Raw genomic sequence first — 24,833 nt, forward strand, 5'->3', positions numbered from 1 at the left:
CCTCCCGGAGCAGAGGAGTGTGCGGGAAAGGAAAGGGGGAGCGGGCGGTGTTTCCCAGCCCTCCCTCCGGCAGGGGGCTTCTCCGGGGGCGGCGGGAGGGGCTCCGCCGGGGGCTGAAGTCGCGGACACAGGTGCTCGCGAGCCCACGTGACCAGGGAGGGGCCTCGCAGGGGAAGCCGGGGGTGGGGTGGGGGCCGGGGCCGGCTCCCTCCCGGTCCCCCGTGAAGCCCGACGGCGGGTGCACCCGGCCCGCAGCGGCTTGGGGTTGCTGGCGGGTGGCCCTTCAGAGCGCCGGTGCCCTCGGGGCCTGCCTGGGAGGGGAAGGAAGAAGAGGGGGAGAAAGGGGATGCGAAAGTGGGTCAGGAATGTAACTGGACGCTGCGCACCCACTACGCACCCCCCTCCCCGCCTCCGTTGCGGGCAGGGGCGGCCGCCGCCAGCCTTGGAAAGCGAGTCTTTGCTGTTGTAGTTCCCCAGCATTATCGGTGGACGGTTACCAGGGGATCCGGAGGGATGTGTTTCCTGTGACCCTTTGGGAAGAAAAACTTAGTTGCCTCAGTAACCGAGTTTGGCTTGGATACAATGATGCAGTGAATGTTCTAGGTGAGCCTGGCCGAGAGGAGAGGAGGCTGCAGTTGCACTAGGGGGTGGATTAACTTATTACTGAACCAAAACGTGAAAGGAAAGCTGGCAAGGAGGTGGGTTTTTGCCCTGTTTCATGTTTGTATTTTACTGTTTCAGAGAGCAGAAAAGTTTTTGCATTTGAGTTTGAGTCTCCTAAATACAGGCACAGGCTGCCATAAATTTACCCGAGTTCTAACAAACACTGAGTTGACACAAAGGTTTGGAGTTGTACTCTAGCGTTGGAAAGAACAGGGGACAGTGACAGTTTTGTATTTGGGGAAGGTCTGAGAAACAAACGTGGAAAGTTTTATTAGAAGAAGAAGAAGAAAAAAAAGCCCAAAACCTCAGCTCTCCTCAAAGCAGGAGGAGAGCAGCCAGGTTAGTTCCCTCCCAAACATGTGATTAGAAGGAGAGATCCAGATTTAAAAGTGATGGGGCTTTGGGTTTGAATGTTGGTGACAGGCAGAATCAAGGAAGAAATAATATTTAAAAATGAGACTGCAAAGACAAAGCTTAGCCATGCCGAGTGGCAGCCAGCTCTGGTTGAGCACCTTTCCCAAGTTTGGTCCCATTGCCCTTCTGCTGGTTTCATCCCGTGGGCTTTAGTCACACAGTGCAGGACAGGGCTGTGGAAGCAAGGCCCAAGCGGCCATGGCTGAAAACTCAGAAGAAATGGGTAGCTGCTGGTGTTTTATTCAGAAGTTAAAAGGATGTGTTAGCCTGTAAAAAGATCTTAAGAGTTATGGGAAAAGCTGATTTAGGAATTAATGTAAACTTCTGTGTCCAAGGTAACCCTAGTTAAAGAAATTTAAATTGAGATGTATTTTTGTTTGTTTTTCTTTAATCCTCACCCGAGGTGTTTTTTTTATTTATTATTGATTTTAGAGAGAGAGGGAGGGAGAGAGCAACATCAGTGTGAGAGAGAAACATCCATCTGTTGCCTCCTGTACCTGCTCTGACCAGGGATTGAACCCACAACCTTTTGGTGAATAGGAGAACATTCTAACCCACCGTGCCACCTGGCCAGGGCAACACTGAGATTATTTTGAATTAAAGAGTATATTTTCATAGGAAGCAAAAACTAGCAAGCTGAACTTTTATAAATTGAATCACATGCTAAATATATGAAAGAGGTCATTTTGTTGTGAAAACATCTAACCATTCCCAATTTTCCCCTTTTTAAAAAATTCACTAAGTTGCTCATTAGTGAAATAATAATAATAATAATAACAACAACAACAGTTGGCCTTTGGAGTGGTAGACTGGATTTTTTACATTACTTTCTAGATAGAGGATCTTCTATTTACTTATTTTCACTTACGTTGTTTGCCTAAACTAGGGGTCCTCAAACTACAGCCCGGCCCGCGGGCCACATGCAAATACAAATATTGTATTTGTTCCCGTTTTGTTTTTTTACTTCAAAATAAGATATGTGCAGTGTGCATAGGAATTTGTTGATAGTTTTTTTTTAAACTATAGTCCGGCCCTCCAACGGTCTGAGGGACAGTGAACTGGCCCCCTGTTTAAAAAGTTTGAGGACCCCTGGCCTAAACTGTAGAACAACAATGGTTGGAAACTGACAAATTTCATATATTGAACAGTCTTTTATTCTGAATGAAAATGGCAGAGTTCTACAACAGTTTTCTGGAAACTTGGAAAAAATGAACCTGTTCATGATCTTAGATGTTGTCACTCTGTTAAGGAGCATGATTTCCTTCTTTGTTACATAAATTTGGGGGCACTTTTCAAGAAATCATGTATGTGTAAGCAGGTTTTCTTGGGTTATTTTGGACAGTGCATTGGTAAGCATTTACTGCCGCCCTCAAAACACTTTTCTGAATGAACATATGCTTTAAACAGCCACCTACTTTGTATATGGAATGGTGTTAAGCACTTGGGTCAGGAGATCACAGAGAAGAACATTCATGTTTCTGAAAGACTCAAGTCTAATATTGTTTAGTTGGGGGTGACAACTAGATGACACCTATAAGAAGTTTAACTGTTCAGAAGTTAAATAAAAACACCAATATATGCATAAGAAGAGATGACGGATTCATAGGTGAAAGTTATGAGTTGCAAAGTGGAATAATGAGAGATTAAAAAATTATTTTTCTTCTATTTATTTTCTAAAATGTTAACAATAAACTGCATTGCTTCTGTGGGAGAATAAAAGTTGGCTTATTTTAGGGAGATGTTGCCAGGCAGCCATTGTATGGTCGACTGTCAATGGGAGTCCATTCATAAAGTTCCCAGGAACTTCCTGGGAGGTGGGGAGGAGTGTGGAGCAGAGAGCAGAGGGTGAGAGAGAGAACACACCCTTACTTTAGAAAGGCTTTGATGTTAGAGTGCTCTTCGTGTTCTGGAGGGTAGCTGTCACGTGGCAGCCACCAGGAAGTGCTCCAGAACTTGAACTTAGGTCTTAAAGGATGTACCCAGTTTTTAAAGCTAGAGAGAGAGAAAGGCGTTCCTAGTGGTAGAAGTGAGATAAGCCAAGAGGCAGGAAGTTGCAGGAGATGGATCAAATGTGAAATTATGTCATTTAAATGTAGATTAGGGACGACCAATGAGGGATCTGCAGATAATGGGGAATTGTGACAGAATTTTGAGCAAGGGAAATACACAAATTTAGATTTGGGGAAAGTTAATTTTGTGAGGTAGAATGGAGTGGGAGTTTAGGGACCACAAATGGCTATTGCAGAGATCTAAGGGGGCTTGGAAAAGGGTACTATCAATGGGAATTGGTTGGAAGGCAATTCTTGGTGAGTTGCTATAAAAGGAAAATTGACCATATTTTATAGTGTTTAGATGTAGAGGGCAATGGACTTGGAGTTCAAGGTGACTGAGGATTTAAATCTAAATGCCTTGAGGGGTGGTACTATCAACAGAAAATGGAACAGGAAGCCAGTGTTCAAGGTGAACTGAAGAGCTGATTTGAGAATGGAATTCGAAGCTGAGACTGGCAGCTGGGTTTAGGAAAAATGCATGAGTCCTGGCTGAAAGTAGAGATATGAGTCATCTACATAGAAGTAGGTGATTGTTGGTCAGAGGTACAGAATGAACTGAAGTTGAACTTGATGGCAAAGGACCAGTTTTAGGTAACATTAGAATATATATAATTTTTCAAAATTCTCCTCTTTCCTCATAAAAGTACAAGGAGGTAGTCATTCCTGGTGCTTTGGTTTGAGATGATCTACTGAATCAGCACTGTTTCACCCAAGTGCTTTAACCCAGCAGCTCCCTAACCTGGTGCAGCAGATTAATGGGTCCCACCCACAGGCACTGAATCACAATATCCTGGGCTGGCAGTCTGCATTTTTTTTTTTTTGGCAGTCTGCATTTTTTAAAAAAAGTTTTAAAAATATGTTTTTATTGATTTTTTAGAGAGAGAGGAAGGGAGAGGGACAGAAGTTAGAAACATCCATGAGAAACATAGATCAGCTGCTTCCTGCACGCCCCCTACTGGGGATCGAGCCTGCAACCCCACAGTATATGCCCTGACCAGGAATAGAACCAGCGACCTGTGTGGTGCATGGGACAATGGTCAATCCACTGAGCGATGCCGGCTGGATTTTTAATAAGCTTTACAAGTCAGTCTGGTGTGGATTCCTCTGGGGGAACCAGTGCCTTAGCCAGTTTGTTCCACCCTCTGAGACCTCCCCCTGAACCTTCTGTCTCCCCTTGAGAGAGCAAGAGTTCTTACTTTTCATGACTTGGTTTCAGCCTGCTCTTTTGCTTTGTATCGGATGGACAGTCATTGATAGGCAGTGCTTGAAGTTGTTTATATCCAGATGACCTGCTGCTTTCCAAATTTAGCACTAGTTTGGAAGCCTGGATGGATGTGTCAAAAGTTCTCTGCCCTGCTAGGTGGGAAGGATTGGGGTTGAAGTGCCATGTGTGTGCTGAGTGACTCACACTGTGTCCATCGAAGCATGTTGAGGATGATGCAATATCCCAGGCCCTGGGCAGACCACTTCCTGTACCTTTGGCTACGCAGACCCAGGGTGTGGCATTTGGCAATATTCTCAGGATGAGACTGGCTGATCCTCTCCAGGGGAGCTGAGTAGTCAGAGGTAAGGGAAGGCAAGCTCTGGGCTTTAAACCCCACAGGTGTTCTAGTTTAGAGAGAAATGAATAGTCAGGAGAGTGGAGTTGGATTTCTGAAGGGTGATGACTATTCACACCTCTCTCAAGGATTACCTGTCTGTCTGTGTATCTATATATTGCTTTATTGTCAGAAAGACAAAAGTCTCTCCTGAGCAGCGGCAAACATTTTGTCACGGCCAAATTCAGTTAGCCTGATGCTAATTATCTGGCTACAAAAGATCATTTGCTCTTTTCCTTTCTTGTTTAGAACCTGTAAAGAGACAAATTCACATGTCCATATTACTACATGTCTGGCGGACCAGCAGGCAGAAACTAATGATTGAAATTGATGGTGAAGGTTGTAGGGGCAGCAGCCCCTCTCTCCCTCCACCCCCTGCCCCCATACAGAATTTAATCTCTCCATTTTTCTAGGTCTCTAACTCTTGCAGCCAAGGGGGGTGTTTTTTGTTGTTGTTCTTACCCGCCCCCCACCAAAGAACAGTAGAAGATGATAGAATCTAAGTTGTTTTTAGTTCACTGTGGTAGAATACATATCATAAAATTTACTGTCTTCACCATTTTTAAATGTGCAGTTCAGTACAGTTAAGACAGTCACTTTGTTGTGTAATAGAATCCAAGTTTTTTAATTCGTTTAGAATATTAGTGGGTATTCTAGAAATGTCAGAAAGTGAAACCCAGGTTATACAAAACACTGTGAGTGAGAGAGAATAGTATTAAGTGCAAACAGCGCATTCACATTCTCTCCTGAAAGAAGGCAGGTCGATGGCTCTTGCACGATGGGCTTGCCCAAGTGCACCCATCCGCAGCAGCTAATTGTGCAGAGAAGACAATGTTGTGCTTGAGATTTCTTGAAGAAGCCAGAAGTAGTGCTGGTATCTTGATACAGATTTTAAAGTTTTCTTGAAGCTGTGAGTATAGAATGAGAGAAGGTGATCAGTCAAATGTGAATTTACAGAATTTAATTTACAAATTTCCTAGAGTTTCCAGAGTTTGTTGTATACGCTGTGGAAATATTTTCCTGATGTACACTCAGAGGCAGGTAATATTTGCTGCTGTTATCCTAGTTTTTCTAGTGAAATACATATTTTTATGAAAATATGGTTATAAACAACAATAAAGATTCTAAATGAGCAAGAACCTCTAAATTTATTACGATATGAATGATCACATCATTAAACGAAACCTTTTTTGAGGTTAAGATTAACAAGAAAAATTGGAAGCATTTTTGCCGTTCATCAGAGTTCATAGTAGACCCAAATCTATAGCTCACTCTTTTTTTTTTTTTTTACACTAGAAAACTTATTTTCACAACCCCTTACTGTTTGCACTCAGTCACTCATAATACCCACAAAACAGGTTTGAAGCTAGTCGGTCCAACAGGATGTCAATTGCAGTTCCAAAGAAGTTGTGGGTTCCTGCTTTACTAAAGGAGACATGCCTTCATTCATCCCTCCCAGCTTTGGAGGTTTGTTGCTTATGTAACAACCCTCCACTTAAAAAGTGCTGTCAACTTTGAATAAAACGTATAGAATCCTTCTGAGTTTACCTTATTCAAAGCTGGTTTAGTAAACTTTTGCTTATCGGTCCTGAGAAGATGTGTTAAAACCAGTTTGGCAACTTTTTTTTTTTTTTTAATATAACATGCTAGAGGGCCTTGTGAAAAGAGTTTTGAAACACTCCCAGTGTTGGAACTAAAACTGAATAATTTTTTTAAGCAAGAATATTCATGATATATGTTTCTCTGTGCTTAGAGGACTCATCTTTTAAAAGCCAAGACTTCGTGGTGGGAGTTAATTACCAATGGAAGTAATACCAGGCGTGGGCCATTGAGAGTTTCCCCATGAACTCGGTAGACAGTTTCTTTTGTATAAATACCGGCATATTCACAGTCCTGCACACATGCCCTCCCAATGTAATTGACTAATTCTGTTTTTTTAGAGCAATTTTGTTCATTGTACAAAAATCAAAATATATTGATAGCACGAGGTAAGTTGATATATTTGACTTTTTGGCATTCTGAATGGGTTCTCTTTTTTTTTTGGCGTTTTTTAAATTTTTTATTTTACAATAACAGTTACTTTGAAGATTATTTTGTATTGATTCCAGCTGTGCAGCATAGTGATTAGACAATTGACTGAGTCTGTTTGGAAGCAGATTTTGAATACTTTGTACTCTACTGGTATAGAAATACAGTATTTCATATGAGGGTCCTCTCTAAAGGATTAATTTGGGAGTCAATCATGTGAACTATTTGAAGGGTTATGAATTAACCATTTTATAGGGTAGTTTTAGAATGGGTTTGGCCTTCCCAACGCAGTGTAGCCATGAGCTTCAACTGATTTCCCAAAAGGAAGTGACCATTAATTCATATACCTGCATCACAAATCTATAAAACATGCAAGTTCAGATGATCCTGGAAGTCTAGCATATCTCAATTTTGATTTCTTTTAAAACTGAATTTTTACATTTTACTAGAAAAAAACTCCTACTTTTAAGATCAAACCATCCCGCCATCGACATGGGCCTATTTTGCGATGAAACTCTGATAAACGTAGGACATTTCTGTGCTGCATGTTAGTACAGACATGGATGGTTCTACAGCCATTCATTCCCTTTTGCTTTGTCATTTCTGTGTTTAGCAGGGCCTTCTGCCTCCTGAAATGTCAGCCCTCAGACTCGTGTGTATTTTGCTTTTGATTACCTTGGTCCTCAGCCAGCCTCACATTCGACACTTTCCGCATAGGCAGTACATAGGTGCTTCTTGATGTTGAGCTGTTAATCTTTTTATTATTTCCTGTCACTTTCGCCATGATTGATGCTCTTGAGCCTGAAGGGGGAAAAGTGATGAAAATGACTTTGAAAACAGGTTTGAAAAGGAGTATTTTAAGTTGGACTTGGGTCTTACCTGAGTCCATAAACGATTGAGCAAGCACACAGTCTGTTTTGTAAGGTGGTGCTTGAACACTTTGTAGTAGAATGGAAGAGGCCTTTCCTGGTATTTCTGCAGGAATTCTGATCTCCCCCTCTGCCGCGTGAGGTATGGTGAGAACTCACAGATGGTCTGGACTTAGTTCTATGGAAAGGTTACAGAAAGGGGTGCTCTTTCCTTTAGGATTAAAAATAAAATTCTTCTTGAGTTGTAGGCATTACCAAAACTCAGACCCTGTTATCTCCCCCAAATTCCCCTTACCCTATATCCAATTCACTAATTCTTGGCTTGGCTTTGGAAGCTCTTCCCTCACCCCACCCTAGTCTGTAGCATGCAGGGTAACCCACTAGAATGAGAAAAGAAAATATTAGAACCTCTATTGTATTTCTAGCTTTCTAGCTTGTTCTTTTTCTTTTTTCTTTTTTACTTCATTAAAATTGTGGTAAAATAGATAACATAAAATTTGGTGTTATAATCATTTTAAGAATACAATTCAGTAGCATTGATTACATTCAGTATTTTGTACAACCATCACTATTATCTATTTCCAAAATTTTATGACCCCACCAGAAACCTTATACCAATTAAGCAATAACTTCCCATGCTTACCTTTACCCTCTAACCTCCTTTCTGTCTTTTTTGCTCATTCTAGATATTTCATGTAAGCGGAATCATATAATACAAGTCCTTTTGGATCTGGCTTATTTCACTTGGCATAATGTGCTCAAAGTTTATTCATGTTGTAGCATGTATGAGTACTTAATTTCTTTTTGTGGGTGAGTAATAATCCATTGTCTCTGTAACCACATTTTGTTTATCCATTCCTGTGTTGATGGACATTTGGATTGTTTTTATGCTTTGGCTATTTTGAATAATGCTGCTGTGAATTTATACAGCATGGCTGTACAAGTACCCGTTCAAATCCCTGTTTCTAGTTTTTTGGGGTCTATACCTAGGAGTAGAATTGCTGGGTTGGGTGGTAACTCCATGTTTAACATTCTGAACTGCCACACTGTTTTCCATTCCCACTAACAATGTACAAGGGTTACAGTTTCTCCCCATCTTTGCCAGCCCCTGTTATTTTCTTTCTTTCTTTTTTTTTAATCATAGCCATCCTAGTGGATATGAAGTGGTTACTTGTGGTTTTGATTTTCATTCCCTGATGACTAATGATGTGGAGCATCTTTTCATGTGCTTACTGGCCAATTGTATGTCATCTTAAGAGAACTGTTCATTAAGTCCTTTGATTGTCCATTTTATATATTTTTAAAATTATTTATTTACTTACTTACTTACTTAAGGGAGGGAGAGAGAAACACCGATTTGTTGTTCCACTTATTTATGTATGTGCCTGACAGGGATCGAACCCACAACTTGACACATCGGCACTATACTCTAACCAACTGAGCTACCTGACCAGAGCCTAATATATGTTTTATTATGTCTAATAGCAGTATATAGTTAATAAATAAAAATACACATGTGATTGGATATGTACATAATGTATTTAACCCTTTGAGTGCCAACCAATATCCTAGAAACTATGCTAAAATTGCCAAGGCATTTTGCTGATTTTCCTTAGGTGACATCTGTCAATAAAGAGTGAACTACTAGCATCTAATAGTGACACTGCAGGAGGAGCCCGACAGCGCTCCCGGCACTTTTGGCGAAAGACGGGAGGAGCACGATTGCGCTCCCCGGCGCTCTAGGGGTTAAACATAAGGGATATACTTTTAAAAGTTTGGAGACCATTATTATAGACTATAATCATGATCCATTTTATTTATTTGCCTAATATTAGCAGGAAACTATTGATGAAAATTTTTAAGCGAATCTGATTTGGGCAAATAGAATTCATTTACTGGCGTCTCCATATGAAACTAATCACAGGATCGGTCCCAAGGCTGTCTTTTAGGATGTTTCCTTTTGGTCCTTAAGAAAGTAAGTCTTCTTGGATGGCTTTCAAGTTAGACTTGTCGTATGTTCAGTTCTGTTTTGTGGCCAATAATGGCATTTCAGGGTTCTAGTGTATCTTATTAAGAGATAGAAATGGTCTTTCATGCCATGTCACATAGGAGAACCAGAAGGTACAGAATAAAGCTAAAGGGAGAGGCTCGGCTCTAAAATAGTAATAATAATTATGATTTGAATGCTATTTATAAGATTTGTTTGATTATATAAAGAGATTAGCTTTTGAAGGGATTGAACTGCCCTAATTTAATGACCTAGTAAGAGCATTTTAGGCCTGGGGTTGATTTTTTTTTTTAACAGATAGGTGTTTTTTTTATTGTTCTATTCTTTGAAAGTAAACTTTGTGAAGTTGCCCTAAAATGCCGGCTTCTATCAAGGGTATGACATTACCATCCTAGCACATCCTGGTGTATTCCTTGGATAGTGTCCACTCTGGCAGGCGTTTTCCAAATAAAACATTTGATTCAGTAAACAAGTGTTTTATCCAGCAGCCCAAGTGGAGAATTTTAAAACCACTGTTTTTGTTTGGCCAGTAAACATTTTGTTTCAATCCTTTGGAGTTAAACAAGTGGGTAAAATATAAGTGGCTTCCTAGAAAAAACAAATGCAGAACCAATTTCAGAAAACTCCGCCGAGTAGAAATCTATTTGCCGTCTTAGTGTCAGTTTAGACATTTGGGGAAATAATTGTACTTCTCTATAGTTTCGTACTTAGTTGCAGTTAGAGTGGAAAGTCTTTGGGTTGGGCAAGGGCTCTTAATTCTTTTTTTTTTAAATGAAGAAGATGAAAAAATTTGGAATTATTAAATAAAAAGTATTGTTATATTGCTTTATTTAAATGTTATAACTTGTCTTTAAAACGTGACTAAAACACCATCAGTATTGGCTCTGCCCTGCATTTCTTACTGCTTCTCTAATCATTTCAATGGTACTGCATCTGCTACCACCCAACATCGATGTTAATTATCAGGCTCCATCTTTTAACTTTTATAGAAATGGTAGTAAAATCAGATTTTGGTGAGTTGTTGCTTTTTTTTTAGGATTCCTTATAATTGAACATTCTAGCTGTCTTTAATGGATTATCTTCTGAAATATATTTTAAAATTTTTAAATTTGGAAGTTTGTGGGCACCGTTCTTTTTAAAAGGAATTTCTCTTCTATTCAGGAAGATGACTTGCACTTTCTTAGGAAGATAATCAGAAATTCAGAACTATAACATACATGCAGAAGAATGTAGAAAATAGATGGATATCTGTGGTTGAATGAATAATTGGCAAGTGGACACTCATATAAACCCCAGCCAGATTGAGAAATAAAACATTGCCTTAGAACCTTCTCTACTTTCAAAACCACCTTTCTCTTCTCTCCATAGGAAGCCTACAGTTATATGGATATACTTAAACTGCCCTGGCCAGTTTTGCTCAGTGGATAGAGCGTCAGCCTGCAGACTCAAGGGTCCCGGGTTCGATCCCAGTCAAGGGCATGTACCTTGGTTGCGGGCAAATCCCCAGTAGGGAGTGTGCAGGAGGCAGCTGATCGATGTTTCTCTCCCATCCATGTTTCTAACTCTCTATCCCTCTCCCTTCCTCTCTGTAAAAAATCAATAAAATATATTTTTAAAATAAACTAGAGGCCCAGTGCACGAAATTTGTGCAGTAGGGGGCGGGGAGAGGTATGTCTCTCAGCCCAGCCTGCACCCTCTCCAATTTGGGACCCCTCGGGAGATGTCTAAAAGGGCAGTCAGACGTCCTTCTCACAATCTGGGACTGCTGGCTCTTAACCACTTGCCTGCCTGATTGCTCCCTAACCGCTTTCCTGCAGCCTGATTGACACCTAACTGCTCCCCTGCCGGCCCGATCTCCCCCAACTGCCCTCTCCTGCAGGCCTGGTCCCTCCCAACTGCCCTCCCCTGCCAGCCATCTTGTGACAATGTGGGGGCGGCCATTTGTGATGATGTGGGGCAGCCATCTTATGATGCGAGGGTGTGAGGGTCAATTTGCATATTACCTCTGTTATACAGGATTACATCATTTAGTTTTGCAAGTGTTTAGTATGGAACACTTTTTACTTATTTGTTTTTGTCAACAATATGATTGCAAGACTTAATTAACCGTGTTGATGCCTATAGCTGTGGTTATGGGTTTTTACTGTTTAGTATTCCTCTGTACTGCGACGGTGCATTGGTACATTAATCTGTTTTACTGTTGATGGGTATTTGAACTGTTTCCAGCTTTTGACTTTTATGAAAAAGGCTGGTAAGAACGTGTGTGTGTGTGTGTGTGTGTGTGTGTGTACACACATATATATAATTTCCTATATGGATGTGCAATAGATTTTGAAGGTATATGTGGAAGATGGATTGTAGGGCCATAAGGTATTTGAGTGCTTAACTTGATGCTATAATTCCAAACTGTTTTCCAAAGTGTTCCAGTTTGCTCCACATCTTCACCACAGTTTGATATTGTTAGGCTTTCTAATCGTTGTCTGTCTGGTGAATGTGATATGGTGTCTCATTATGTTTTGTGTGTTTTTTAATCCTCACCTGAGGATATTTTTTCCATTGATCTTTAGAGAGAGAATGGAAGGGAGGGAGAGGAGAGAGAGAGAGAGATATTACCTCCTCCATATACCCCCACCAGGGCCGGGGATTGAACCTGCAACTGAGGTATGAGCCCTTGGCCAGGAATCGAACCAGTGACCTTTTGTACCGTGAGCCAACGCTCTGACCACTGAACCAAACCGGCCAGTCTCATTGTGGTTTTATTTTGCTTTTCTCTGATTAATAATAAGGCTTTTGGCCATTTGGTTACCCTATTTTCTTTAAATATATTTTTATTGATTTCAGAGACGAAGGGAGAGGGAAGATAGAAACATCAATGATGAGGGAGAATCATTGATTGGGTGCCTCCTGCACGCCCCACACTGGGGTTTGAGCCCACAACCCAGGCATGTGCCCTGACTAAGAATTGAAGTGACCTCCCGGCTCATAGGTTGACACTCACCCACTGAGCCATGCAGCTGGGCCAGAATCTTTAGGAGGATGGTATCCAGCTTCCTGGGTTCAGATCCTGGCTCCACTCCTCATTGGCCGCATAACCCTGGAGAATTTTTTTAACCTTAATGTGCCTCAATTTCCTTACGTGCAAAATAGGGATCATAACAGTACCTACCTTATAAGGTAATCAAGAGGATTAAATGATTAAATGGTTACGTATAATATGTATAAAGTACTTAGAATAGTATCTAGCACATAGTAAGTGCATGAACATTGATTTCTCTATTTATTTATAACCTTTACAATGTCCCAAGAAAGTTTTTAAATTTTCTTTATAAAAACATATATGACATATATAACATATATTTCTATATATACACATAACATATAAAAATATATATTATATATTCCTAGGAACCTTAAAATTTTTAATGCTATTATAAATGGTATTTTTAGTTTTTTCGGGGGGGGGGTGTACAATATTATTGTGTTTTTCTTAGTATGTCTTATGAGTTGATTATAGTAATGTTTGATTAATAATTATTAAGTGCTTGTGTTGCGTAAGATGCTGCTAGGAGTAGGTAAGAAATATGGACACTTCCATCTGGGTGATTTTCCATCACAATTGCTGCTCTGGTTTCATGGGATTGAACATATTACGAATTTTGCATAATTTTAAACCATTGTATCTCATTGGCTTCTGTTGTTGAAGCCTGTCTGAGAGTGTTGGTGGTCTAGTTCATTTTATCTTGTATGGCAGGCTACTTTCCGTTCATTATCTCTTTTTAAATGTATGAGATCATTATACATCAGTATTTGCTTATAGACCATCCCCAGTGTGCTTCAGGTCCTATTTTTTCCTAAATTCTGTACTGAAAGGGCTACACCCTTTGAGATTGGAGCCCTGACTTTGTACATTGACTCGCATCTGGTAAGTAAGCTTTCCCTGGAGGAAACCCATGTTGTTCCTTTTCTATTTGTCACACACATCTCTATGGGGTTCTAATTCTTTCTTTTAATAAGAAGAAAAAAAGGAAAAGAAAAAAGCAGAGAGATTTCCCCTTGACTTGTGTCTTCCTCTGGTTTCAGGTCTGAGCTTTCTGGTCACGTGGTACTTCACCTCACGTGGGAGGTGAAGACCCAAACTGCCAGGCTCTGTGTGATTTCACTTTGTGTTGCAGGAGGCAGAAACTCAAAGTGAAACCAATGAAAAAAACCAATGTGTTCTTAATGGTTTTTACCCAAACCATAAATCTGTCTCTTGGAGGGAGAGGGGAATCACCCAGCATTTGATCCGGTTCTTTAACATGTTCCAGGGTAGTATTTGCCAGTTCAGTGAGCCTGGGCTGGGACTCACTCAAGGGTTTCACTGAAAATGCAGATTCCATGACCTGACCTAGGCCAAGGGAATAAGACAGTGAGGCAGGGATTTAAATATTTTAAGATACCCTGACAGTCAGTAGGACCGGGTAACAATGCTGAAGTTACGGTATGGTAGGCTCAGGCTTTCATTGATCACAGATCACTTAATGGAAAATTTCACAAGAGGTTTAAAATAATATAGCCAACACCAATTAAGTGCCGTGTGTCAGGCACTTCACATTTAAAACTAGGTACTGTGACTAGCACCATTTTATAGAAGAGGAAACTGAGGCACAGAGAGGTTAAATAACTTGCCCAGAGTGAAAAAGTTGATGCAGAATTGTCATTGTTTTTGTTGATCCTCAGAGCAAAATCCTGCCTTTTGTTAATTACAAAACAAACAAAAAACTGGCATACAGCAGAAATGGGCCCAAAAGGTCTACTTGGATCATAACTGTGCCTTGGTATTGTGTTATGTGACTTATAAATTATTCCTTTCTGAGCATTCAGAGACCCCATGGCCTGGGGTAGGAATTCCACAAAAGGAAGGCATATGCAGGCAATCATAGTTTCTTAGACACACTGGTAACTTCTTAGCAGATGCCATGCAGAGATGAAAAGACTTTGGGATAGAATAGAAATATTACCTTCTACCAGGCTCTGTAATAAGTGTTTTACATGTATTTTCCCATTTATTCCTCATGAGAACTCTCTTCATTAACTTCTATTAATAATCAGTTGAACAGGTAGCTAAGGCTTAGTGATGCGAAGAAATTCATTCATGGTCATACAACTTCTACATCGTGGTTATGATACGAAGATAATACCTCTCTCTCTCCAGAGATTAGCCTTATTTCACTGTATTGTCTGCTTTTGACTCAATAATCAAATAGGATTTTCTGTTTTCTAGAGAATTGCTATCTTTGTCATAGTAACCCAGACATCCCAGTAGATGAGTGGATGAAAGAGCACTCTGTGCTTTAAAGAGACCTTTTCAGTGGCTTATAATGTCATACATCACTTGCTTGGCTTCCCTGTTTTGTCCTCTGGTTCTGTTGTTTTTGCCTGACCACTTGGCCAGGTAAGAATCCATCAGCTAATGTTATCATGGCCAGATTCATGGCCTCTAACAAGATTGACAGATGTCTAGAAACTGGAGGAGGCCCAGATGTTTTTGAAGGAACGTCATAACTTTGCCCATAAGTACTCAATTTGCTTACCACTGTGCTAAAAAGATGGTCACGTTCTATGCCCTAATTGGGCTCCTTAATTTTCATGAGAGGATTTCAATGTCTAGTATTGGGCCATATGTAGGTGAGAATTTAATAAAATTATTTTTGAGGCACCTCAGAATTGTAGAGTGTTTGGTCATGAAGAAACCTTAGAAACATCTAGCTTGCACAGCAAAGGAAACCAACAAAATGAAAAGACTACCCACTGAATGGGAGAACATATTTGTCAAAGACACATCTGATAAGGTGATAATATCCAAAATTTATAAAGAACTTATACAACTCAACACCAAAACACACACACACACACACACACACACACACACACACACACCAAACCCAAACAATACAATTTTAAAAATTGGCAAAGGACCTGAATAGATACTTCTCCAAAGAGAACATATAGCTGGCCAATAGACATGAAAAGATGCTCAATGTTACTAATCATTAGAGAAATGCAAATTAAAACCACAATTAGATATCTCATCTGTCAGAATGGCTATCATCAATAAATCAACAAACAGCAAGTGCTAGCAAGGATGTGGAGAAAAGGAAACCCTAATACACTGCTGGTGGGAATGCAGACTGGTGCAGCCACTGTGGAAAGCGGTATGGAGTTTCCTCAAAAAATTAAAAATGGAACTGCCGTTTGACCCAATGGTCCTGTTCTGGGAATATACCCAAAGAAACCCGAAACACTAATTTGAAAGAATATACACACCCCTGTGTTCATTGCAGCATTATTTTTTTAATAGCCAAGATTTTGCTTGGCTGGTGTGGTTCGGTAGTTGAGCATCCACCCATGCACCAGGGGGGTCACTGGTTTGATTCCTGGTCAGGGCACATGCCCGCGTTGTGGGCTCAATCCCCTACGGGCAGCATGCAGGAGGCAGCAGATCAATGTTGATGTTTATCATTGATGTTTCTAAATCCTCCTTTCCTCTCTCTCTAAAATCAATTTTAAAAAAACAAACATGTTTAAAAAAAAATAGCCAAGATTTTGAAGCAGCCCAGTGCCCATCAGTAGGTGAGTGGATAAAAGAGCTGTGGTGCCCTAACCAGTTTAGCTCAGTGGATAGAGCGTCGGCCTGTGGACTGAAAGGTGCCAGGTTCAATTCCAGTCAAGGGCATGTACCTTGGTTGCGGGGCCCATCCCCAGTAGGAGATGTGCAGGAGGCAGCTGATCAATGTTTCTCTCTCATCAATGTTTCTAACTCTCTATCCCTCTCCCTTCCTCTCTGTAAAAAATCAATAAAATATATATATTTTTAAAAAGCTGTGGTTGCCGAAACCGGTTTGGCTCAGTGGATAGAGCGTCGGCCTGCGGACTGAAAGGTCCCAGGTTCGATTGCGGTCAAGGGCATGTATCTGGGTTGCGGGCACATCCCCAGTAGGAGATGTGCAGGAGGCAGCTGATTGATGTTTCTCTCTCATCGATGTTTCTAACTCTCTATCTCTGTCCCTTCCTCTCTGTAAAAAATCAATAAAATATATTAAAAAAATAAAATAAAAAGCTGTGGTACATTTACACAATGGAATACTACTCAGCCATAAAAAAGAGGAAATCTTACCTTTTGCAACAGCATGGATGGGCCTGGAGAATACTATGCTAAGTGAAATAAGCCAGTCAAAGAAAGACAAATACCATATGATTTCAATTATATGTGAATCTAATGAACAAAATAAACTAACAAACAACATAGAACCAGACTCATAGATACAGAGAACAGACTGAAAGCTGTCACGGGAGGGGGCTGGGAGAAAAAGGTAAAAGTGACTAAACAAAACAAAAAACAACTCCTAGACACAGATAATATATGGTGATTGCCAGAGGGAAAGGGGATAGGGGGAGGTAGGAGAGAGTAAAGGGGAGATAAATGGTGAGGAGACTTGACTTTGAGTGGCGAACACACAATATAATATACAGATGATGTATTATAGAATTGTACACCTGAAACCTATATCATTTTATTAACCAGTATTACCCCCAATAAATTCAATTAAAAAATCACCTAGCTCAATTTCTCCATCTTACTGAATAGAGAAGGGAATACCTACATATTAAGTTACTTATACAAGGTAACCTAGTTAGTGTCAAGACTAGTTCCTGACAGCCAGCACATTATCTTTATTCTGTCCCTTTAATCTGGTTTCATACTGGCACTGCCTTACGCTCAATCATATCATGAGTAAGCTGTAAGAATTTTAACTTCAAAATGATTCATATAGTAGGGCTTTCTTTTAAAGGCTAGTGATAAAGTTGTTTTAGATTTCTAAATATTCAGTGGCAGATTCTGGGAGAAGCTCTCCTAAAATATCAGGTCTGCAGGGGGATTTAATACCCAGCAAAGTAGAAAACCTACTTAAGGATATTCCACTTGCTTATACATATTTTTAATGGTGAAGAAGAAAACCTAACAAAAAAAATAATAAAATGAAGAGGTACATATTGTTATCATCGTTACTAGTTTTTAATCTACTCTAGGCCTCCTGCCTTATTGTGGAGGTCTCAGACACACAGGCGTGGGTTGTAATTTACACCATCCCTCTGACCCAGTGTCCTTGGAGAATGAGCATAAGAGTGGGAGAGACCTAATAAAGAATCCATTCATTAAATTCAGTATTTCATTCATTAAATATAATCCCATCAGTGTTGAAGAGTTAAGGCAGTAACATCAGGGCCCCTGCCCCTAACTCATTACTTGGCCCTTCTGCTCTACTTCATACTGATTTTGTCCCATTGACTTCCTACTCAGAGTAGAAAAGGCCCATGGTCTTTTTATTCTTTTCCCCAACATTTTACTGAAGTGTAATATTCATACAGAAAACTGCACATATCAAATATACGGCTCCCTGAATTTCACGTAATGAACACACCGCAGAGTACCCAGACCTGGTTTCACAGTCTGGCTTCACTTACCATCTGTAACCTTAGGCAAGTTATTGAACCTTTTTGAGCTTCAGTTTTCTCACGTATAAAATGGGAAAGAAATAATAGCATTTCATAGATATTTGTGGGGAGTAAATGGTAATACATGTAATTTACCTGGCATTCTTCTTCCTTTCCCCAGTCCTAGGAGATCTTCTGCAAAACACCCTCTACGTGGATTAGATGTGTGGTAGCTGAAATTTTTAAATGTTAAATAACAGCTCATATGAATCAGGAAGTGTAGTTAATAACATGAACTATAGAAAGCAAATGGCTAAATGTTAACTACTTCCTACTTTGCTGCAACTGATTTTGGCTCATTCTTTTCAAGGGTTTATCTGAGAAGCTAGGTTTGAGGTAAAGATACACACTATGTATTTATTCATATATATCCTGCTTCATCCCAAAAAAGGGACTACAGAAATACATATAATACAACAGTATTTAAAACAAATAGGTGAATGGAGGCTAAATTAGAAATGTAAGTTAAAGCTTGTGGTAAGGTTGTTACACAAAATGCATGAAATTCAGATCATTTACACCACTGATTGATTTTTACATTACAGTAGATGCTAACTGAATGAAGGTATATTCATTGAGGCAAATGATTACCAATAGGGTTCAGTTTTGAAATTTGAAATTTAGATGTTTGTAAAATAAACTAATAGTAGAAACAAATACAATGTTGTTGTTTTTATTATCACTGGTCAAGTAGTGGGTCTCATAGTCTAGTTTGGGGACTCCCAGGGATCCCTGATATCTTTTCAGTGGGTACATGAGGGAGGTCAGACTGTTTTTATAACAATAAGATTTGCTTTTTTTACTTTTTTACTCTCTGGACTAACCCAGAGCATACATGATGTGTAGTATCCAGCCATCTTCTCTAGAGCCTGGCATTCAAATAGATTTTTTTAAAAAATGTAAAACAAATGCACACTTCTATAAAGTTTTGTTTTGGAAAATAGTTATTTTGCATAAAAATATGCTATTTATGCCAACGTGTGATAGGTTTATCATTGTTATTTTAGATAAATTAGGTTTAGATTCATTTCTAACATGGAAAATACCAATATATATATATAACTAACATAAACGAAAGCTCTTTGGGGTCATCAAAGGAGTCCTGAGACCAAGACGTGTGAGAACCCCTAGGTTAGGAGTCTGTGTACCAGCGACTGTGTTGGCCTCAGGTGTTAATAATGGCACACAAAGCAGTGTGGCCCCTAAGTTCTCAGAAATGCTCCTTTTCATCACTTCCTGGGCACAAACCTACGAGTAAATACATACAATTGTTCCAGATAGTGTCGCATCTCCACTTTGTTTATCAGTGTGTTCATATAACAGATATTTAATTAACATTGGGGTTATGATAATTAATAAAACAGAAAAGGTCTCAGCCTTCCTGGAACTTATGTGTAATGTGTTTTTGAGAGAGCAGAATTGTGAAGCATTTACAATGCTGTATAGATAAATATATACATTTGGTACCCAGTTGTGACCCTGGAATTGGTACAGAGTGGACCTCTGATTGAATGAATGCCTCTCTTCACTGTGGGCCAGACCCTGTGCTGAGTACTGTGTGGGTTAACGTCATAGCAGTCCTATATAGTGTAGAGCATCCTGTGCCTTTGGAGGTGAAAAAATTGAAACTCAGAGGGTAAGATAATGTGTCTAAGTTGTCAGCTAATAAGAGATCAAATCAGGATTTGTGCATTTTTATAGCATCTTTTTAAAAAAATATATTTTTATTGATTTCAGAGAGGAAGGGAGAGAGAAAGAAACATCAATGATGAGAGAGAATCATTGATCAGCTGCCTCCTGCAGTCCGCTTCCTGGGGATCGGTCCAGCAACCTGGGGATGTGCCCTTAACCGGAATTGAACCCAGGACCCTTCAGTCTGTAGGCCACGCTCTATCCACTGAACCAAACTGGCTAGGGATTATGGCATCTTTGATTTAGGTAGTCTTTCTATTTTAAGGAAACAATAGACTTCCCCTTTAACAATCCCCACATCCATGTTAGAGGAGGGACTGCCTTGCCATACTAAGGCAGTGTGTCTGTGGACCATGTTCTTATACAGCTGCAGGGAGCAATGGTATAGAAGCCTTCACATCCAGGTTGGGAATCTTCCAGCACCAAAGCAGCCAATGCAGTAACCACCGCAAGGCCTGTTCTCCCACACCACCTTCTGCCTTAGCCAGGGAAGATTGCAAGCTCTTCTTTCTTTGCCAGAGAAGAATACTGTTAAGTCTCTCCTAGAGGTGACCATTCTGGACCTGTATATGGTTTAATTTGGACCCTCATGGATGTGGTGTGCCAATCTAGGAGCACCTTTGGCTTCAAAGCCAGGTGAGTTTCATCCACTTGAGTTTTGCTGGCAGGTGCCAAGGCAGGCACTTCTGGTCCGGGAGGAGCCTCTGAGCTTTCTGATGCACCAACTCCCCTGCCCAGCACTTCCACCCTCCCAGAACTTTCTCCATGAACAGCCAGAGGATGTTGTCACCCACGGTCAGAGCCCAGTGTAGTTCTGCTTTGTGTGTCACCCTCTTCAGAAAACAGTCCAAAGTCTGTGCCCAATTTTGGAATCTTTCAGAAATTTCAGGAACTGGAAATAAGTCCTCTAAATGGAGAGTGCACATGCATGCATACCCACAAATAATCTTCATTTCGGGATGGAATCAGGGCCTCTACTTGCCAGATTTTTGAGAGCCATCCTAACTCTAGTGCATGTCGTTCTGCAATTTGAAACACTTATGGTAAGGGTAGCTGGTAATGGTGGATTGTGCAGAGAGGGACATCGTTTACTATATAACTGAGTTTGAAACGTGCAGGTTTCCTCTGGATGGTGTCCTCCATTGAAAGATGACATGCTATAGTTCGCTTCCCAACAAAGCCCTCTCACCTGTGATGCCATGTTTCATGTCCTCACTCTCCTCTCCTTCCCTGTGGTTGCTCATCATAGCGTTTAAACACTACAGCAGTCTCAGCTGCAGATCTCTTGCCCAACTTATCAATCGCTCCCTGACCTTTGTACTGTTAGCTTGGTGAACTTTCGGTACATTCACAGGGCAGGCAGGAAAACAATGCCTCTGTGCTCACAACAGCCAACCCCCTCACCCCCACTGCCCCGTCCTCCTTACCACTTGTAACTCTTTGGACCATGTTCTAAATAAGGGCCCGTCCCCAGCTTTCTCAAATCCGGAGCTTGGCTTGCGTTTGGGGAAATGGGGGAAAGCAGTTCCAGTAGGGAATTTATAGCTGCCGGTAAGTGTGTTTTCCACTGGCCAGGGATAACCGTGAATTTCCTCCCCTTTCTCAGAAATGGGTTGTCAGCTTGTGCTTCAGCTGGCATTGCACAGCCCTCTCACGTCCCGTCCTCAGGGTGAGGCATGTTGTCCCTGAGGGTGCTGTTCCGCAGACCGGTGCCTTCAGAGTTGTCTGAACAAAGCAAGTTAGAGTTGGTCTAGTTTAACCACAGGCCCTTTGAGGAGAGTCAGAATCCTTATTTCAAGCAGAGGACAACCCACTCGGAGGGACCCTCCCTGGTGTGATTTTCAGAACAGTGGTGGCAACGTGGGGACTTTGGAGTGAGCCAGGCTCATTCTGACCTTTGGCAATTTAACCTCTGTACACCTGTCTTCTCACACTGGGGGCATATACCTGCCTCCAACGGCGGTAGTGAGGGTTAAATGGGTCCTGTAGGCACATCTCTGGGTCAAGATTGAGTCTGCCCTCTTGATTTATGCGCACTTTTATTTGTATCCAACTTCATGATCTAAACCTGTTTACAGTGCCAGTTGCTGTTGATCAGACACACACCCCCCCTCCCCGCCCCCAAACAGTGAGCGTTAATAAGGCCATTGTGTCCATGAGAGCGTCCTTAGCTGCTTGGAGAGATGGAAGGGGAAGAGAACAGAGTGACAAGTAAAAGCCATGCTTCAAGCAACCCGAGGCTCCAGGAGAACCGCTGGAGAGAAGGACGAGGCAGATGAAAGCGCCGACAGATGCAAGCTGGGGAGCCATCTGCATGTGTCTGGGCCCCAGCCTGCTGGCCACTTAGGTGCTTTCCCCTCTTTTCCTGACTTCTTTTACTGAACAGGCTGCCACCAGACAACTGGAGAGCTTGGCAGGGTTCCGGGAATCTGTACCAACGCCACGCCTCCCGCCGGCAGAGCCCACACTGGTGGTGCCTGCACAGGGCAGGGCGACGTGGCCTCATCAGGCCGCGCTCTGACTGATGCGAGCATGCTAGCACCAGCCGGTGTGTTCTCATTCCAGGGAGTCAGGAGGCCTGAATCCAAATCCCATCTTTGTGTAGCTTTGGCCCTTTAGCAAGTCCCGTCAGCTCTCTGAGCCCAGATCTATGTGAGTATTATGAATGTGTGTGTTGCACTCGGTAGGCCTGAGACCCTCCCCGCACTGGCGGGTGTGCATGCGAAACCCTGTCGCTGGGCCTCCTTAGAGGCAGTACCACCTGGCAGGATTAGCACCTGAAGAGCAGTTTCTCACTACCAGCACCTCTCACACCCTGATTCATTTTTGAAAAATTAGTTTTTGGACTCCTATACACCACTGTGACCAAGGTTGCTGCAACAATGACCTCGCCAGCTCCCAGCACCCCCTGCAGCCCAGCGGCCCTGCTGCCTCCCCTCAGTCCAGCCTTTCTCAGCTTCCACCCTGAGTCTGCTGCTCAGCTGCCACACGGCCCAGAATTTCCAACTCGTCAATGAATCTTTCCCTCTGGGTGTGCTCTGCCTGAGTGACTTGTAACTTCCATTTTTTTCTGGTTTTGCTCTCTAATCTCAAGAGTCACATCCAACAGAATGTTCGTGTTAAAAACAAAAAGGGGGAGAGGGGGTGTGTTTTTTTCAATATCTCTCTGTTAATCAGAATGACTTGGGTTTAAATGAAATGCCTTACCCAGACAGAACTCATTTCGAAGACTAGAGCTGTTCGTTAGAAAGTGAAAGTAGCTGATAATCCTTTTTTATGTGAAGAAACTGGCAAATGATTTAAACCTTTTTCCTCCTGGTAACTTAGAAAAAAATAGCAAAGTTACTTGAAATGTGTCGCCTTTTATTTTTCCCTCCTTGTGCCCAGGATAAAGATGTCATAGAAGCTTTTGTGTCCCACACTCCTGCTAAACTCTTTAGGTAGGAGACGTAATTGGCTTTTTCCTTGAGAGGAGGGTAGTAACAGACTGTGTCTGAGCTATTCTCTTGCAAATCCCGGTTAGTACTGAATAATAAAGTCTGTCTAGCTTCTAGTCTGCAACTCTTCTCTCTTTCCTTTGAACAAGGGCAGTAAGTTGCTCTTTTTCTGCTTGGTTCTGGCACTGAAAAAATTCAGTAGGTGGCCAAAGGGTCTTTATGAGACTAAAGACAGCTTCAGAGAGCCATTGGACCAGGTTTTAAAAAGAAAAGTGGGCTTGATCTTTGACCAGCAAACAATGCTAGAGGAGTTGAATGGTGCTTCAGGACCCCTGCTTGGGGACAGGTGACATATTTAGGCGAATTACAAATTGACATGTTTGCCTATAACTCAATTAAGTTCTCAAAATAATCCCTGGAACTGGCGCTCAGACGGTTGAAGCAAGTACTCAGACCAGAGCTCTCAGCCTGCCTCATTTTAGCCTCATTTCATAGCATGGTGTCATCCTGTGCATCGCCACAGAAAGAGCCTCTCAGGTGTTCTCTATGCAACATGAAAGAACTCTGTCAGCACCACATGAGCCAAACCCCGGGAGTCCCATGGCTGAGAACTTTGCCCTTTGTAAATTACTTTTGTAAAAAATTCTAAGTTGAGGAGCCAGCGATAAGGAAATTGCTCAGCACTGCTTTATGGTTCCAGCATTCAGTGTCCTGTCGTGTCCCATGTTCTTTGAGTTATGAAAAGCCTAAGAAGCAAGCATCACCCTGCTCTCAGTTACCTAGAACTGGCTACGATTGTAAAAGATGATAGATAGATAGATAGATAGATAGATAGATAGATAGATAGATAGATAGATAACAGTAAAATAGTCATTACATAAATTTTACCACTTTAGCCATTTTGGGTGGCATTAAGTACATTCATATTGTGCAACCATCACCACCATCCATCTTCAGAACTTTCTCATCTTCCCAAACTGAAACTCTGTCCAGTTTATCAACTCCCCATTCCCTTCCCTAGCCACTGGCACCCGCCATTCTACTTTCTGTCTATGAATTTGACTACTCTAGGTACCTCATGTAAGTGATCATGCAATATTTGTCCTTCTGTGTCTGCTTATTTTAGCATACTTTCTTCGAGGTTCATCCATGTTGTAGCATGTGTCAGTACTTCATTCCTTTTTAAGATTGAATAATATTTCATTGTACATATACACCACCATTTGTTTACCCATTCATCATCTATAAACATCTAAGTTCCTTCCACTTTTTTGCTGTTGTGAATAATGGACTTTAGATTCTTTTGGTTAGACATGCAGAAGGGGGATCACTGGATCATGGGGTAACTATTTTCAATTTTTTAAGGAACTGCCATACTGTTTTTCATAGAGGCTGTACTATTTTACATTCCCACCAGCAGTACACAAGGATTCCATTTTCTCCACATCCTTGCCACCAGTTTTTTCTGTTTTTGTTTTGTTTTGTTTTGTTTTGTTTTGTTTTTTAATACAAGGCACCCTAATGAGCCTAAGGTAGTA

General features: G+C 41.2%; 1 protein-coding gene across 1 annotated transcript in view; it reads left to right on the plus strand.

Annotated features, from left to right (window-relative positions):
• The first annotated feature begins 322 nt into the window (after nucleotides 1-322).
• The window catches only part of RREB1 (ras responsive element binding protein 1), a 190,546-nt gene continuing 166,035 nt past the window's right edge, over nucleotides 323-24,833 (plus strand). Inside the window, exon 1 of the mRNA XM_023762740.1 lies at nucleotides 323-603. The gene's annotated coding sequence lies outside the window, so the exon portion shown is untranslated. The remainder of the gene's footprint in view (nucleotides 604-24,833) is intronic.

The sequence above is a fragment of the Myotis lucifugus genome, unplaced genomic scaffold, assembly GCF_000147115.1.
Source record: "Myotis lucifugus unplaced genomic scaffold, Myoluc2.0 scaffold_259, whole genome shotgun sequence".
NCBI lineage: Eukaryota > Metazoa > Chordata > Mammalia > Chiroptera > Vespertilionidae > Myotis > Myotis lucifugus.